Source organism: Hipposideros armiger, unplaced genomic scaffold (assembly GCF_001890085.2).
Source record: "Hipposideros armiger isolate ML-2016 unplaced genomic scaffold, ASM189008v1 scaffold_578, whole genome shotgun sequence".
Lineage (NCBI taxonomy): Eukaryota > Metazoa > Chordata > Mammalia > Chiroptera > Hipposideridae > Hipposideros > Hipposideros armiger.
In genome coordinates, this window is record NW_017731928.1 from 1,247,483 (window position 1) to 1,265,205 (window position 17,723).

Consider the following 17,723-nt stretch of genomic DNA (forward strand, 5'->3'; position numbering starts at 1 on the left):
AATCATACTTATGTGGAGCTGGCTTCTAAAATCCTTTTGTAGTGAGACCGTCACTAAGAGTCTAAATAAACTGATAAACCATTCAAGTCTCCCATAGTGAGCATGCAAGTTGTGGGCCTGTGTTTAGGGGTCATGTATGAAAAATGCGTGTCTTTGAACACTGAAATTGATTCCGTTCAGGGAGACGCTCTCACTGTGAGAAGCACGAGTGAGCTGAGATGGAGCAGACAGCTGTGCTGATGTTTTTTGATGAGATGGCAGACAGATAGCTTGCAGGTTGGAAATGTCTTGTTTTCTTTTTTTCTACATCTTTCGTGTGTGTGTGTGTGTGTGTGTGTGTGTGTGTGTCTGTGTGTGTGTTTGCCTTTTTTTATATATAAACACATATCATTGAATGATCATATGTCAAATGTACACACAGTGCACTCCACTACATTGTTGGTTTGGAATGGCCATGAGGTTTTTTGTTTGGTTTTGTTTTAGACATCCCCTAGCCCCACCTTACCCAAAGGTTTCAAAGTAATGGTATTCAACCCAGTGTTCCTTTGAAGCAATTTGTGAAGTGTCAATTTGGAATAGAGGCTAAGTGAGTCTTTTTTTCTGATTTAGTATGTAGCTTTTCTGACCATACTCAGGGAAGTGGTGGAAACACCCCTTGGAGATCCCTTTACCATTTCCCCATCTCTTTGGTTTTCATTCTTTAGAAGGGCACTGGAGCATAGGGGTTAATTGCTATAGGTCTGAAGTCAGTTCTGGATTCTCCATCACTGACTCTGTGTGGCTTTAGCCAAGATCCCTAAACCTTATCCACCTCAGTTTTCCCATCTGTAAAATGGGGGACATCTCATAAAACTGTTCTGAGGATTACATGAGATATAACATACGAAACACTCATTACATGCCTAACACATGGCAAATACTCAATATATAGTATCTGTTGGCATTATTATTTCCAGGTGTACTAGACACAGGGAAGAATTGTTTAACAGTGAGAGTTAACTTGTCAAGAGTGAATTCCGAAAGCAGGTGACTGGTGACAGAGGTGAAGCCTTTTTGGATGTGAGACTGTGTTTGCTGGATGCCAACTCACTTGACTAGAAGGAGATCAGCCCACTGGCGTTCAGGACCAGAGACTGACTGAGTGGTAACTAAATCTAACTAGTTTTGAACCATGTTAATAAAGGCCGACATTTGCTTTAGGTTAATGCTTTGGTTTCTTAGAAGCCGAGCAGCAGCTGCCCAGCTGAGCTCCTTCCTCTGAAGCCTTTGCACTGGGCCGTGTCCCTGGCTTTTGTGGGTGTTGCTTTCTACAGTATCCTGGATCCACACTGCCATTTAACTCCCCAAGGGCCCTGCCAGACTTCGAATTTGTATTGCTATGAGCAAAGAATAGTTATTAAAGTATTTTTCTGAGTCACACTTTTAGTTGCCCCAGGGCACTTAATTCCATGCATTTTGGCAAAGAAATGCAACGCTTCCCACAGATACTGTTGTGTTTGTGAAATCACCTTCATTTTATCAATACACATATATTTTCCTCAAGAGGAGGCAAACTTTCTTAAAACTGTGAGTTCTAGTCTAAGAGGTTTGGATGAACTTTGCTTATGAAAAAACGGTAATAAAATAGAGAGCTTTCTTTTTCTAATAGTCACTCACCAAGTTCTTTGTTTCTAAATACAAAATGGATGTGAGGACTAATTTCTCCTTAGCTGTTAGAGAGCTCCTAGCTCAACTGGGTCACACAATAGCTATTTATAAGCATGAATGGGAAGACCTTTCAAATAAATATTCATAATTCATTTTTAATAATTTAAAAATGGAATGGTCCTCCACCCCACCTCCTCCATGCTTGGCATTCAAAACTAAGGAGACATACCAGAGTGTTCTTCCTTAAAAATGACAGATCACAAGTTTTTTGTTTGTTTGTTTTTGTAACTAGATATAAGGAACCAACCTCAAAAGGGATTCAAAATCACTTACATATTTTAAGTGAGAACTAGAAAAATTAGTTAGATAATTCAGCACAATAAAAAATAACAAAAGAAACAAAAAGTCAGTAAACCTTATTGATCATACGTACATCACTTTCCATCATGTGTCAAGTGTGCTTCTAGACACTGGGAATATGTTAGTGGACAAAAGAGACAGAAATCCCCACCCCTGTAGAATATTCTTTCTGGAGGAGGAGATAACAATGAACAAGGTAAACAAGTGAAGTGTGTAGTGGGTCAGATAGTGGTAAGTATTATAGAGAAAAAATAATGCAGGGAAAAGGGAAACTGATATGATGGGGAAGTGGGTGCTGAAATTCTAGTTGGGGTGGCCAGGGACACCTTATTCAGAAGGTTGGTTCTGAGTAAAGACTTGAAGGAAATAAGGGAACCAGCCTTATTTATCTGGGTAGAGCCTTGCAGGCAGAGGGAGAGTAGGCATAAGAGCTCTGAGATGAGAGAGAGCCTGGCAGGTTCATCAGTCTGGAAAAATGAAGACTTTTAATTAATTTGCTTGAAATGACTTGAACGGTGGTCCTTCACCTTTATAGGATGTGATAACAAATATACGCTGAGAGCTTTTATAGGATCTGATAACAAATAAACTGCTCCAGAGAAGTGGGATTTAGGGGGAGGACAAGGAGAGGAGTAGGAGACTATGGTCACACTTTCAACAAAAGCTGACAATACTCTGAATTAAGGAAGTGGCAGGGGGATTCAAGGAAGAGATAATACAGGGATGGATTTAATGGAGTTTAGTGAGGAGTTTGATTTAGAGGTGGAGAGAAGATGTCATAGAAAACACCCAGGTGTTTGGCTGGGAAGAGGGCAGTTCCACTTACTGGAGACCCAACTCTGAGAATCTGTAATTCTAGAATGTCTAACAGCAGCAATCTCTACCGGCTCAGCCTGCCGGTTTGGTGGACCTGCCGCACTGAACTCAGGACGTTCTTGGATGGTTATGTCATCAAGCTACAGTTCCAGACTCTATTTACCCCATTAAAATCACACACATGAAAGGGAGTACAGTACCACTGTATTTCTAAACCTTCTCTTTGGCTAGGGACGGATAAGGGGAAACTCTCATTTATTCATTTCAAAATCTTTTAGATGAAAGATCTTCTAATGATCAGCACTACCACCTTAAGCTCTTCAGAGTTCTCTTGGAGAGACTTTTTCCTGTTTATCCCTAATATATGGGAGTTTATAAAGCTATAACTTCTATTTTCATTCTTCTTCTCTCTCCACATTCTCATCCACTCTCATGACCGCATTTAAATTTCAGAGCCACACCTCATCTCTTTATGACTGTGCCCACATGGATGTCCTACGTTCCTTGAATTTGTTTGAAAAAGAACTCCATGTCTCTCCCTCTAAACCTACTCCTCCACCTGCAGGCATCAGCTTGGCTGATCCTCCTCCCTTCCCCACCCTTTTTCTTTCCTATGGGATGTGTAAGATGACAGTGACCAGCCCAGGCCCTGTGGCCCGCAGATCTGGTTTCACTTGTGGCTCTGTCATTCACCAGCCGTGCTACGGACCTTGGGCCTCAATTGAAATGGATATAAAAATGCTTAGCTCAAAGGATTTTGTGGACTCAAAATGAGACAATGTATACAAAACATTTGGTTGCATGTCTGGCACATAGTATTTGCTCATGAAAGAGCTGGTGTTATGATTCAAGTCTTATTACTCTCTAATTCACACTATTGCAATGGCCTCCTAATCAGGCCTCCACTGCTATTACCAGCAATTCATCTGTTAACATAAACGTCTTAAAACACAGGTTCACTAATACTCATCTCCAATTGAAAACTTCCAATTAAATAAATCAGTGTCTTAGTATTTATCCTGCCTTGAAATTTCTTTTTCTTTTTAAGACAGGGAAGTGTCAGGGGTCTTTCACAGAATATAAATCTATGCTCCACAACTAGGCTCATCCCACCTTTAGTCGCCTCATCTCCTAAGTCCTTCACCTTTAAGTTACACTCCCCCTCACACACCTTCACACCCTCCTCCCACACTCACACCTACCCTCACTCACACATACACACATTCTCTCTGCCCTCTTCCTCATCTGGTCCCTTTCTCCACTTTTTCTTTCCTTTGGGGAGAAACTTCCCACTGTATTTGCCCATAGAGACCCAACCTTCATTCTCACATTTGACCTTTTGTTCCTCAAAAACGAAGAAAAAAATTCCCAATTTTGCTAGTTGGCATCAATTCCTTGTTCTTTTTTTTCTTCCTATACAACTATTTGCCGTTCCCTCGTTCTGGAACCCGGCACAACGAATCAAATAGCTCTAAATCTAGGGCTCTCTATAATTCAACTTTCTCTGGGCCTCAGAGCCTAACATAGCATTTGTATATAATGATTTCTCAATAACTGTGTGTTGAATTCAATTGGGAAAATTTCCCTGTCTAAGATTTAAATGCAAACACGCCAACAGCACTGAAGCATTGCATTTACCCAGCCACCTACTGTGCCCTGGTTCACAGTTTACCTTACAACTCACTGTGAGAATCGTTATTTGCATAGCCATCTGTCTTACAAAGTGCCAACAGGCTCAGATTTACCAGTTTTTGCATAACCACACCTTACATTTAGTTCTCCTCACCCATGAGCCTTTTCAGTGGCATTTGCCACCTGACGGTTTAGACCAGAGATTAAAAATGGGTTCAACCAGTTCAACTCGCTAAAACTGGGGTATAAACATCGAAATGGACTGTCCATGGGTCACAGGTTTCAGAGGCCAACCTTTGTCCTGATCAATATGTTTATCAATGATTGCAAGATTTCGATAACATGTTTTCTATGCATGGAATACTGTGGTCTGGCCTGACAGACTGTGAAGCAGAAAGATAGCAGTTTTAAGAAAATCAGAGAGCTACTTCTTGAAACTTGGAAAGTCATTCCAACTGAGAATTCCCTTCCTAACTTTGGGTGAGGGAAATGGCCATGAATTTTCTAAAATTAGCACCAGTTCCCTTATCTTTATACAAATTACCATCTGGTGTTTTTTTTCATGTACTCTCAGAAAGCCAACTGGAATAGAGTATATCAAATACCAGCAACATTTAATTCTGAAAGGTCCACTTGATAGCAAACTCATATACCAAGTTGTGGAACCTCTAAATCTATATGAGAATGCTGATGCAGTTGACCTTGGGTGGAGGAGGATCTTCTTAGCCTAGTCTAGGAAGAGACGATATATTATAGCCTCACTTGGGGATTTCGCTGCGGCAGTAGTGTGTCAGATGGGACTACAGAATAAAAGAAGTCATTTTATCCAATATTAAAGATCGTAGTGTTAGTGTCACTAATATCTGCTCCTAATTAAACCATAACACTTTGGGTCATAAAGAAGTAGGCATTTATTTTTATAATAACTGTGCTAAAGATTATAAATGATTGGTTTTTATTGAAATAGAGTTTAGTACAAAAGGAAAAGAAAGTTAACTTGAAGCCTTTCTGTCTTTCTGTCAAAGTCTAGGCCTGGAGAACTCGCAACCATACTTGTACTCTCTACTTCACTCTTTAGCAAGTTTCTACATAAGATCTTTTTGACCCCCAGCAAAGAATGCTTGCTGCTAAGTGAAGGTAATTTTACCCACCCGGAAAACATGATGCCCCGACCTTTTGTTGTGTTTCTTTGGGCTTGATGATTAAATTTCCTTTGAGTAAACTGACAGTCTGTTTGAATATTATTTCCTCTGTAAAGCTTTCCCCACAATTCCAGATAGAGTTAACCTTGCTCTTGTGTCTGAAACCACAGCAATGCAGAAACCCCACCTGTGGCATGGAGCTCTGAGAACCGTATCTGGGAAAGATTATTTTTATTTACAGTCTCTAACTGGTTCCTATGCATATGTTCCTATGTGACTGAGCATAGCAAATTGGGAGCGCTGCATCTTTGTGATAAAGAAGAGGAACAGGGCGATCATGGAAGAAGGAAAACCTGGATGGCTGGAGAGGCTGGTGGGGGGAGGTTCTAGAAGCAGAAGAGAAACTCACTGGCCTCAGAGCACTTAGTAGAGGGTGGGCATGACATGGAAGCCTGCAATGAAGAACAAGCCTCTAACAAGATTTCATTTATTTATTTTTATTAACTTTTTACATTGTGATATGCCATGTAAATATCTCCAGCTCCCCATAAAATTTTCCATGTGTCTAAATACTTAGCTCATGGATGTGGCGGTGGATTCCATGAAGCATTCACACCTGTTTCATGGTGAGTGTTTAGTGATGTGTGGGCTACAGCCAGGGTTTACGCACATGTGCCCTGATTTGTGTAGGATCGGCCTGTTGCACGGGTTCACCTGCTGCCCTGCCTTAATTATTTGAAAGTGCTCACTTTCATTTTCAAAAGTGTATCTATTTGGGTGATAAATTATAAGGCAATGCAAAATAGCATCTTATGTTACTATATGTTGAAGACCAGACACATTTTTATTCCTGAATTTCCTGTTTACGATCTCTACCCCTGAAATCATGGGCTCCCCAGGAGACAGGATATCGTCTCCATGAATTCACTAAACACTATGTACTGAGTTCTGCATTATGTGTGCTAGCTAAGTGCCAGGTTACAGTTAAAAATAAGAAATGGTCTCTGCACTCAAGGATCATACAATATGGCGGGGTGGGGGTTGGGGGGCAGGCTGATACGACAGCAGGCTGATACGTAACCAGACAATTATAAACCAGAGAAATAAGGCTTACAACAGGGTTCCTCCACCCTGGCATTACTGACATTTTGGACTGGATAATTCTTTGTTGTGCTAGGGTGTCCTAGTCCTAGGCACCCTGGAATGTTTAGTAGCACTCCAGGCCTCTACCACTAGATGCCAGTAGAACCCCCTCCCATAGTGACAACCAAAAATGTCTTCAGACATTGCCAGATTTCACACAGAACCCCAACAATGTCCCTGAGAACCCTGCCATTGAGAACCACTAGTTCTAGTCAAGGCTAGACCCAAAGCATCATGGGAGAAGTACTTTATCCAAATTTGGGAAGAGTCTTGTTAATTCTTCATCATCAGCTCCTAGTTGATCCTTAGTAAGTGTTTGATGAGTGGATGGAATGCATAATACGATGCATTTGGGATTCTTGGAATGAAGTCTAGTAAACTAGGGGGACATTTAAATATGAGGCTGTAGGCAGAATTTGGCCAATGAATTTCACTCAGAATCAATGGCTGCAACATAGTTCCCAGAAACACCCTATGTAACCCCAAAGGGATTTGTCCCCAAAATATCACAGTGTAGATTTTCAAGCAGTTATTTTGCTGTTAATAAACACTGATTGCCAAGCACTTCGGCAAATATCAGGTGCATTAAATGCTGACTAGTTATTATAAAGCCACATAAATATTTTACATTTCATCATCCACAGCAGGGAAAGTAAAGAGCCCAGATTCTCAGAGGAAAAAAGAAAAATAGCCCTGACATTCAACTAACGGCTTCACCAACTGATGCACCCACCTGGGAGCTTGAAACCTAGAGCACCTTGGAAGTAAATGTTCTTTGCAAAATACAGTGAAATCTATCTCAGCTTTGGTGGAGGCATTCTGTCCCTAAATTGGCTATTGTGATGTAAATGAGGACAGGAAAATTCTCAGCTCAGCCCACACATTCCTTTCACACAGCCTCTGCCCTGGACCAGACTGACGTGGAATAATGGGACTGGACGGCATCCTAGCAAGATGAGCCTGATCTGCTTGGCCTTTCTTCCTGGACTTGGATGTGCTGGGTGATAATGGAGCTTTCTGGAACAAGCTGTATGACTTTGGGCAAGTGACAACTTCTCTGGGCCTCTTTGGTAAGATGGAGAGTGAAGAAAGTAATGATTCCAAAATGCTCACAGCACTCACTATGATTTTATCTGTAGTTTTACATTCTTAAAGATTCATGGGATTGAGGGGTTCACAGCATTAATTTTTATTTTTGGGGTGGGGGAAATAGCATACAAAAACCAGCCTCTCAGCAGTCCTGGCATCCTTCCTTAATAGGCTCCCTGAAGTGTGATTAAACCTCACAGAGCACAGTTCTGAGGTTGGCAGCCTCATAGAATGAATGGGCGTGAGCTAATTCCCACCTCTCCCTTCACCTGGTTGGCTTTGTGTTGACCATTATGGCAGCTCATCAACTGAAGCGTGATCCAGTGGGTGGCCCCAGGCTGTGGGTTACCAAATCTTCTGAGAATTCCCTGAAACCCCTTCTTTCCCCAAGATAAGTATCCCCAGCAACTGCACAGAGACCCACTGATGTTATTTAGAAGTGCAATTGATAATAAGATTATTCTTTCCGGATGGATCAACTGTCCCCCTAATTGCCAAACCATAATGTCTTTGCTGACTCTCCAGAGGTTCCTTTTATTTATAGCACTCTTAAAGCACACACAACCCAGCAGAATAACTACTTCTTTGTCTTAATGTTGCTGCTGAGCCTAAAAAAAAAATCTTCACTTTAACATTTAATTCCTTCAGGAAGTGCCTCATTCTCAATACTTATTAAAAATGAGGAAGCAGTCCTCGGAGGTTTACGGAGGTCTAAGTTCATAAAGTGAATATGCATAAATGCAGCAGAATATCAAGTTTTTATAGTTATACATTTTTTTTTTTGCATACAGTTCCTGGAGTGAAATCAGCTTTGATTTGGGCTGATTTCATGTAGTCTTTCTAATTTAAATCCATCCCTTCACTTCTACTTAACTGTTGTTCAATTTTAGATGGAAAAAAATGGGTTCCTATTTCCCACTTTCACAAACCAATAAGGATTCTGTATTTCCAAAGAAGAGTGATAAGGTAACATTCAGTTTCTGAATGTTTCCCCTAATTCAAGAGCTTTGGGGGAAGGAAAGTATTTCTGATTTGGAGAGATAAACTATTAAATGAGAGGGCAAAAGAGGATGGACAGACACAGGCTTAGGAGAATATGCTTACCATAATGCCTTCTCAAAGTCAGCAGGCATCAGCCTTGGTTGCAAGAACGATGCTTAAGACAGGAGAGGAGAGTTTGAATAATCTTACAGCAAAAGAGGTAGTTAAGAGGGCATACCAAAAAAGTATAGTTACAAGTGGAATTTTGATGAAAATGTAGGCCTCTTAGAGCAATTTAGTTCAATAAGTAGAAGGTAGAAAGAATCAATCAGAAAAATTTTGAATTGAATTACAATCAAAAGTGCAACTTGTTTTGAGATCCCAGGACATGTGGTAGCATTGAATACATGTATGATTAGCTTAAACTGAAAGTCTGAATTCTAGTTAATAAGCCACGTACACACAAGTTGGAGCTTGAAGTTCATTCCTTTAGTAAGCACTTACTGAATTTCTGCTTTGTCCTAGTTAGTGCTGGTTCTTCAGAAATAATAAAACAAGTCCTACTTTCCAGAAAAGGAAACTGACACATATGCACCAAACTGAAGAATGTGGCATTATCCTAGGATCACAGATGTGGGTGGGGTCACCTTGTCCAGCCAGGAAAATATTTTCTTCCCAGAAAATTTTGTTTGTTTTAAGAAATAAGTTGACTTATCTTCCACTCACTTCAGGAATCCATTCATATATAGTCTAAATTATTGTATATCAACAAGAGTATGAAGTCTTCATGAATTAGCTTTATTTTATTAGGCATAGTAGAAAAGAGGTTTCTCTTATTTTACAAGCATTTGGAAATTATCTGAATTTTGAAAACAGAATATTACCAGTTTGCTACTTCTCTTTGGGGGAAATTCATATTTGAGTCTTTAAGAGGATGGTTCTTAGTCAGGAGTAATTCTTTAGTTTTCTGATTACACATTTACCAAGTAACCTCCCACAACCAGAAAACAGATAAACATCAGTAACCAGTGGCTGAAATGACTCTTTCGAAGTTTATAAATTTGAATTTGCCTTGATGAAGCACAATTATCAATATGTCTTTTAAATGAAAGGTATGAATTAAGGCCAAGTTTTACTTTGTCAGAGGAGCAAAGACTATTGGGGTGATGTGTGAACTATATTTTGATTCCATTTCCCTCTTAATAATGATTAATCAGAACAAAGTGCATAAAAGAGATACGTTATGATGCTTTGGTTGGGCAGACTTCCCTCTGCATAGTAGAATGCATGTTGTAGGTAGTATTTGAGAAGAATTAGGGTCCAACACTTAGAAGCTCAGTTTCTTCTGAAATGAGGCCTTGTCTTGATAACAATATGCTTATTGGGGTTTTTGAAGTCCTGTTGATTAAAGCACAGCAATGGATACCTCCAATATCTAGAGACCCAGATCTAGATAGTGCATAGTCTATATTTTGGGGAGTAGGTCCTATGTTTCTCTTGGACTATACAATTGCTGTGTACAGCCAGTGCCAACCACAATTGCTGACACAAAATAGGACCTCAACAGATATGTATTGAATGAATGCTTATACAGATCCTATCCTTGATGACCAGCTTGAAAGTTCATGAGTTTCACTTTTAATATGGACTTTAAGGAAATTTAATGCTGACTTCATGTCTAATACTGACGTTAGAAATAGTCCTTGCTCTTCAGCTATTTAACATTTAGTGGTGGGATCAGAAACCACATCTAACTAAAGTACAAGACAGTAATAGTTTTTAACACAAAGATTTCCACACAGAGTTATGGAGTTTTGAGGAGAGAGAATTCCTATATCTTCATGGAACAGATAGCATTTGAGATGGGTCTTTGAGGATGACTCAAATTTTGATAGGCTGAGATGGGGGAGGGCAGGAGGACCTTCCAGGTGTCAGGTGCTGAATAACTATGCAGAAATACGAATGCGTGCAGCATGTCTAGGGAACGGTAAGTAGTCCAGTATGGCTAAAACATGGGATGTAGGGACTGGCTGGAGATGGCTCAGGAGAGTAGATGAAGGGTTACAGCTTAGGAAGGCCTTGAGTGCTGGAGTGAGCAGTGAGTCTTTTTTTCTATAAGCCAGAGATGGCCAATGGCATACATACATCTGTATGTGGAGTGATGGTTGGAAGAACGAAAGACAGGAGGTAGGAGACCCTCCATCAAATCTCCATAAATATGACCTAATATGAATCAATTCTCTCCATGGCCCTTCACCCACCCTGTTTCCTATAACTTTGCAAGCCTTAAGGCATGAAGATTTAATAAAGCCCAGAATGGGGTCCCAAGCATTTGGATCTTCTAGTAGGGGACATTATTCCCATGTATTTCGGTCTTGGCTTTTTCATTCCTGAGTCAACAATTTACAGAACAAGTCCAAAAAAAAAAAAGCTAAGGAAGACTGTGGGATATAGCTTAATTGGGGTTTGAAAGGAGCCACCAGATTTATGCAAAAGCTCTTGGGAGGCCGACTGCAGCAGGCAGGACTGAACAAAGCCTCCTACCGATCCTGCTGCTTCCGGACCATCTGCTGGCTTGCCACATACAGAGCTGCAGCCATTGGAGACACCCAGGATGAAATGTACAAAGCATTCCATTATTTTAAAAAATCGTCACATGGAATTTCTGTATGTTTGTTTTCTTCTTTTGCTTGTGGCCAGAGGAGCAGTTAATGGTCTTGAACTTCACTTACTGACCTCAGTGTGAAAAAATGCTGCCAAATCTAGGGGTATGCAGAGCTCAGCACTGGGGCTACGCTTTTGCTGCCATGCAAATTAATGCCCATCTTGGGGATTTCTTGCTGGCAATTAAAGCCTGAGCTTCTGCATACTTAAACGTGGCTTGACTGAATTTTTGATGCTCCCTTAGTATCTCAGGTTTCAAAGCAAATGTTTCAGTGGCAGCCTCCTTAGAATAAATTTTAAAAAAATTATTCTCCCTCTGGGGAGAAAATTGTAGATTGTTTCTGAGCGATCTCTTCTCCAATAGCACAAGATTGCAGATTCTAGAGTAGAGTCAAAAGTTGGAATTTAAAATTTTTACTCAGATCAGAGGTAATCTGTTAGGGATATGTTTTATATGGATTTAAAAACAGAAACTTCCACTTTAAAAATCAGGAAGACAATCAATTTCTGGGGTTTTATCCTAAAGAAATGATTTAAAATATGTGTCAAGATTGAAGCACAAGACTGATCATAGCATTGTTCATGAGAAAAATTCAAAGCCATGCAAAATTCAAAGTCCAACAATAAGAGATTGATGAAATAATTCATGCTATCTCACTATAATGGAAAATTATGCAGCCATTAAAAATGGAAACAACTAGAGTTAAATAATAATGAATATAAAAGTACTACCAGAGCTGCTTTACCTTATTCTTTCTTGGTCTTATGAATAAATAAACTGTCATTAAGCATCTGCTATGTGCTTAACACCTAACAATCATACTAGACATTTGTTATTTAATCTTAATAATTATCTTTTGATATATAGGTTCTTATAAATGTTTTACAGAGAGGGTAGAAATTATGTCTAAAGATCGCTTCATTTGGCAAGTATTAGAAACTCCAATCGAAGTAGCAAGCATGAAGGGAAAGTTGGTAGTTCACATAACTAAAAAATCTAGCAGCGGTTCTCAACCTGTGGGTCGCGACCCCATTGGGGGTCAAACGACCCTTTCACAGGGGTTGCCTAAGATACTTACATTATGATTCATAACAGTAGCAAAATTACAGTTATAGAGTAGCAACGAAAATAATTTTATGGTTGAGGGTCACCACAACATGAGGAACTGTATTAAGGGGTCGCAGCATTAGGAAGGTTGAGAACCACAGAGTGTGTCTGGCTTCAGGTATGCCCAAATCCAGGTGCTTGGTTTTGTGTGTGTGTGTGTGTGTGTGTGTGTGTGTGTGTGTATGTGTGTGTGTGTTTGGTTAAGTCTCTCTCTACCTTATTTTCTCCTTCGTATCTAGGATTTATTTATCTCTGCTCAGCTTTATTCTTTACATAGAATCTTTCCACATCTTGGGCAATGTGGCCACCAACTAGACTCACATCTTTCTAGCCTAGCAATTCCAGAGGAAAAACTTCACTCCATAGATAAATTCCAGAGGAGACTTTGATTGCCTGGCTTGAGTCACTGGACCATCTTATGTTACTGGGTAAGGCACCGTGGACTGATAGTCCAGCGGCACTGTGTGAGTGAGAGAAGGCTGCATATCCCACAGAAAGAAGCTGGCAGGCCAAAGAAATGCCTGCTATTAAATTATTTCCCCACCCATTCTTGTTTAAGACCTTCCCCAAGTCAAAAAGCCCCCATTTCCATCCAGCGAGTTTCTATTCTTTGTCAAGTCTCATGGACTCCACAGACTTTCTTTGAACACTCAAGTCAATAACACATGCTCTTTCCTGCTGAATCCTACATGATGTCGCTATCACTTGTCCTAATAAAACACACTTCTTTTGTGCTTTTATATCCTGATATGTCTTTGTCTTGTCTTATTGACTTGACTATCAGCTCCAGCTTGGACAGTCTTGGATTTTCATTTTCCTACTTCCAGATAAGAATGAGGTGGAGGTATAGCACCGTGGTGAAGAGCATGTCTCTGGAGGCTCGCTCACTGTGTATCACTGTGCAAGTTACTTAATCTCTGTAAATCTTATTCAACATCTGTAAAATGGGCATAGTCATGCCTGTCTTAATGGTGTTTGGAGAATTAAATAAAATAACTTCTATCTTAATATCTGGCCTGTGGAAAGTGCTCAGGAGTAAATGGCAGCTCAAACAATGACATTTAAGCCCTCTTTTCCCTAGCCTCAACTACAATGTTTCTAAGTTCTTTTTCCATTGTAATATTTTCTTTCCTTTTTCAGTCTTTAACTTCTTGTCAATGTTTGCATGCTTTCCTGCCCATAGGTGTGGCTTTCCTGCCCATAGTCAATTTGCCAGTGGACCACTAAGCTACAAATAAATCTCATGGCAATTCAGGTTTAGCTGTTAATTTCTTGAGACAGTATATGAATCAATTAGATGTTTCTTAGACGTTTCAGAACAACATGGAGGTGGACTCAAAGTTGTAGGTCTCAGATAGGTATGTCCCTCATAAGGTATCCAAGATAGTTTTAGAGTCACTTCCTCCATGTTACCAGGGAAAATTTTGAAGCACTTTCTTGTATGGCTCTGTGGCTTCGATTTGGCTTCTGCTAATAAGCAATGGAAGTGAAGATGCCCAGTTGGGAGAAAGGGCTAAGAGGGCTATAAAAAATCCAAGCTCTGGACTTTGTGCCAATTATTTAACAGTTTAATGAACCATGGTATTAGAGCAAGACATTCTTAAACTATTGAGAGTACCAGGGATTCCAAAGCTGTGTATTTGAGTGTCTGCTTGCTCTGGAATCAAAGCCTAAACTTAGCAAACTCTAATCTATTTTTGCCATTGCGGGGGTGGAGTGGGGAAGATCTCAACACTTTCAAAAAGTGATAAAAGCAGGGTGAACGACTGAACCCAGTTTCTCAGTTGGATGCCCCCAAACAACCAAATTTTCCAAGTTTCTCCCTGTTACACAACTGTGCTCTTCAGATTCTTCTGCTATTTTCAGACGTGCCAGTTGATAAGGGATTCAAGTTCCTGTTTTCTGGAGCCTTATTAATTTAATGAGGCTGTGTTCTTTCCCAGTCTTCCCTCAAGTATAAGATCTGAGTGCCAGGATGGGGGTGGGAGAACTGAGGGGAGGGAACTGAGTGATGGGGGACAGCGGAAACTGCAGAGTAGGGCTCACTGCATTTGTGTGTAATAACAGCAGCTTTTATGCTGAATTTGGAGTCTCAAAGAATAAAAAAAAAGAATGAAAGTGTTTAATGTTAACAGTGCAACAAGAGGCCTTCCAAAGCATTTCTCAAGACGAGGACGTCAATAGAGTTTGTACTTATCCACTTGTTTTTCAGTCAGTCAGCTCACTGAAATTAACAAACACCAGCTACATAAAACCACCATATGGACACAAAGGTAGGTGATATTATCAGGCTGATAAAAATAATGGCTCAAATTAACGAGCACCTGCTGTGTACCTGGTGTTTTTAACTACTTCAGCTGTAACAACTCATTTAATTTGACCAACAAAGCTATAATTTAGGAACCATTGCTATCTCTATTTCACAGGTGAGAAAATGGAAGCACAGAGAGGCTGTGTAAGCTGTCCAAAGTCACACAGATGACGCATGGTGGTGTTGAAATTCGGGCCAGGCTGTCTGAGTACAGAGCATGAATTTTTAACCACTGGCCTCTATTGTCTCCCCAGGACAGATGTGCCCTCAAGAGTAATAGGAATAAAGCAGGCAGCTTGAGGCCAGGAGCCAGGTCTTCCTCTGCTACGTGTCTGTGGTGCCTGGTCCAGGACCTGGGTCCAGGGGGACCTAAGCAGCCACGGTCATTACTCTTGAATCCAAGGAAGAGCTTTGTCTTGGGATTGAAAAGGAAGCACCACATGAACTTTTGTTTGATTGAAAAACAAAAACTGAAAACCAGTCATGTCTGAGGGTACTATAACAAAAAGCCAATATAAGATAAAAAGTTTTTTACTGTAGATAGCTATTAATTGAATAAGGAAATATCGTTGTCCCCTTCCTTCCCAACTGTATACCATTTTGGGAGTCTCACTGAAATTACTTGTAGCCCTAAGTTTAAACTAGTTTCCTGAGTTGCTTGGGAACATTCAAATTGGCTCCAATTTAATAATTAGAGTTAGGAGCAGTATAAAAATTCGAAGTTTTCTGGAAAAATACAAGATTTCTTTCAGGGGTAACATCTAAAATCAGTTTAATAATTGGAGTTGGCACCGTTTTCCTCTTTAGTATGTCAGCTGGATCAGAAAGCAGAGCTTAGTGGAGAAAAGGCAACAAAATTGAGAGGTTTAGCGTGTGCGTGCGTGCGTGCGTGTGTGTGTGTGTGTGTGTGTTGGGGATAGCTAAGAGAGGGAACAAAGAAGGCAGGGGGCATGGGGGTAGCCAAGAGTCAGTTGTGGGGTTCATAGACCAAGAGAAATGAACACAGTGAAGGGTAGAGAGTTCCCCATAAGTGGAAAAATTCAGATAAAGATCAAGCAACTTCTGAGCTGAGGTCAGATGGACCTGAATTGCCTCTGGGGCAAGTACCTCATGCCAAGTTTCTTAAACTTCTTTAGCCTCATTTTCTGCATCTCAAGAACGGGAATTAAAATATGAAACTAAAAGGTTAGTTAAGGATTTAAAGAGAAGACATGTAGAAAGTGCTTGTGTAGTGCCCGGCACACAGCAGATACTATCACTGCTGGTTGTTTTGTGAATCAGCGTTCCTCATCTCTGCCGACATTTTTGGTTGGATAACTCTGTTGTGGTGGGCTCTCCTGCATACTGGGGAAGGCTGAGCCACATCCCTGGCCTCTCCCCACTAGATGCCCGCAATATTTGCCCAGTGGTGACAATAAAAAATGTCGCCATGGGCCGGCCGAGTGGCTCAGTTGGTTAAGAGCTCATTCAAGGGTTTGAGCTCTGAGCAACAGCGGTTCGAGTCCAGCCCGAGCTGAGTTGCCACTGAGCTGCCAACAGGTGGCAGGATGGCTCAGCTAAAAAAAAAAAATGTCGCCAGGCATCGGCAGATGTTGCCCCCACCAGTTGAGAACCATGGGTCTATTTCAGACAGGGAGCACGGTTTCTTCTTGGCTGGGCCATGGAATAGGCACACTTCACATTTCCTGGTATTTTAAATGAAAAAAAGAACCATGCAGGAAAGACGCCTGAGGGGCTTTGCCAAGTTTCTGCTAGGTCCTGACTTTTCTAACTGAATGATGAGTTCCCTGGAATGAGAGGCAATCTGACAGAAATGAATGGGGTTCAGAAGGAAGTTGTCTGCCTACCCTCTGAAGGCACAGGCTCCAACACAGGATGAGAAGAGCTCTGGGATCCTGGAGAACCCCACGAATTCCGTAAGCTGCTCGCTGCCGTCATTATGGCTACTGGACTACAGATCTTCTCTGTTTAATTGGTTCATTGAAGAAACAGAGTACCAAATGTGGTGGGAATTAACCCTCATTTAGATTGTAATTGAAAATCTGCTAATCATAAAGGAGCTGGAAAAGGGCTGAGGATGTAAAAACTGATAAAACACTGGGAACACTAACTGGATGAATTTGTTTGCCTTCATCAGTGGTGCCAATTCTGGAAAAATGTACTTGCTGATGCAAAATGTATAGTAGTTTAGACTAAGAATTCATTTAAGGTTAGGTCTGTACCCTTTTGTAATGTCAACTCTTCTTGTTTCAAAGAGTGAAGAGATGGAAACACACACACCCTACATCACTTCAGGTCACGTCACGTCACATCACATCACAAGCCAGAGTGTCAGGTTCTGACAGGCATGCCTGTGACTAACAAGATACATACTTTGGGGGATTCAAATGATGTTTTTATTTTTAGCATCAGACGCATTGCACCTAGGGCAGAACTTCAAACACAACCTACTCAGCTCAGCCTCTCCCCAACCACCAGATGCCCTGGAATGTCAGTATTGTCTTTAGTGTCAGTATTCCCACTGGGACCCGGGGAGGGGGTGCTCTGGCTTCTGCAGGGCACGCTTCCTCCTCTAGGCTACCAAAGCCCATCTACATAGTTTTCACAGGTCACTTGTAGGAGACTCATAATTATAAAATATTTTTCCTCACCAGTCTGGATGCTTTGAATTTACCCCATCTACACATTGCTTGGTTATGGAAAGTACTTACTACCTATTAAAATGAAATACATTTAGATATGAAGTGAAACTGACATGATGAGAGAAGGAAGAAAAAGAGGAGAAAGGGGAGAGGAGAGGAGGGGAGGGGAGGGAGAGGAGGGGAGGAGA

At 40.9% G+C, this 17,723-nt stretch overlaps 1 protein-coding gene across 1 annotated transcript in view; it reads right to left on the reverse strand.

Annotated features, from left to right (window-relative positions):
* SYNPR (synaptoporin) overlaps positions 1-17,723 on the reverse strand; it is a gene marked incomplete at its 5' end in the record, with an annotated part of 56,284 nt that overhangs the window by 32,699 nt on the left and 5,862 nt on the right. The window lies entirely within an intron of this gene.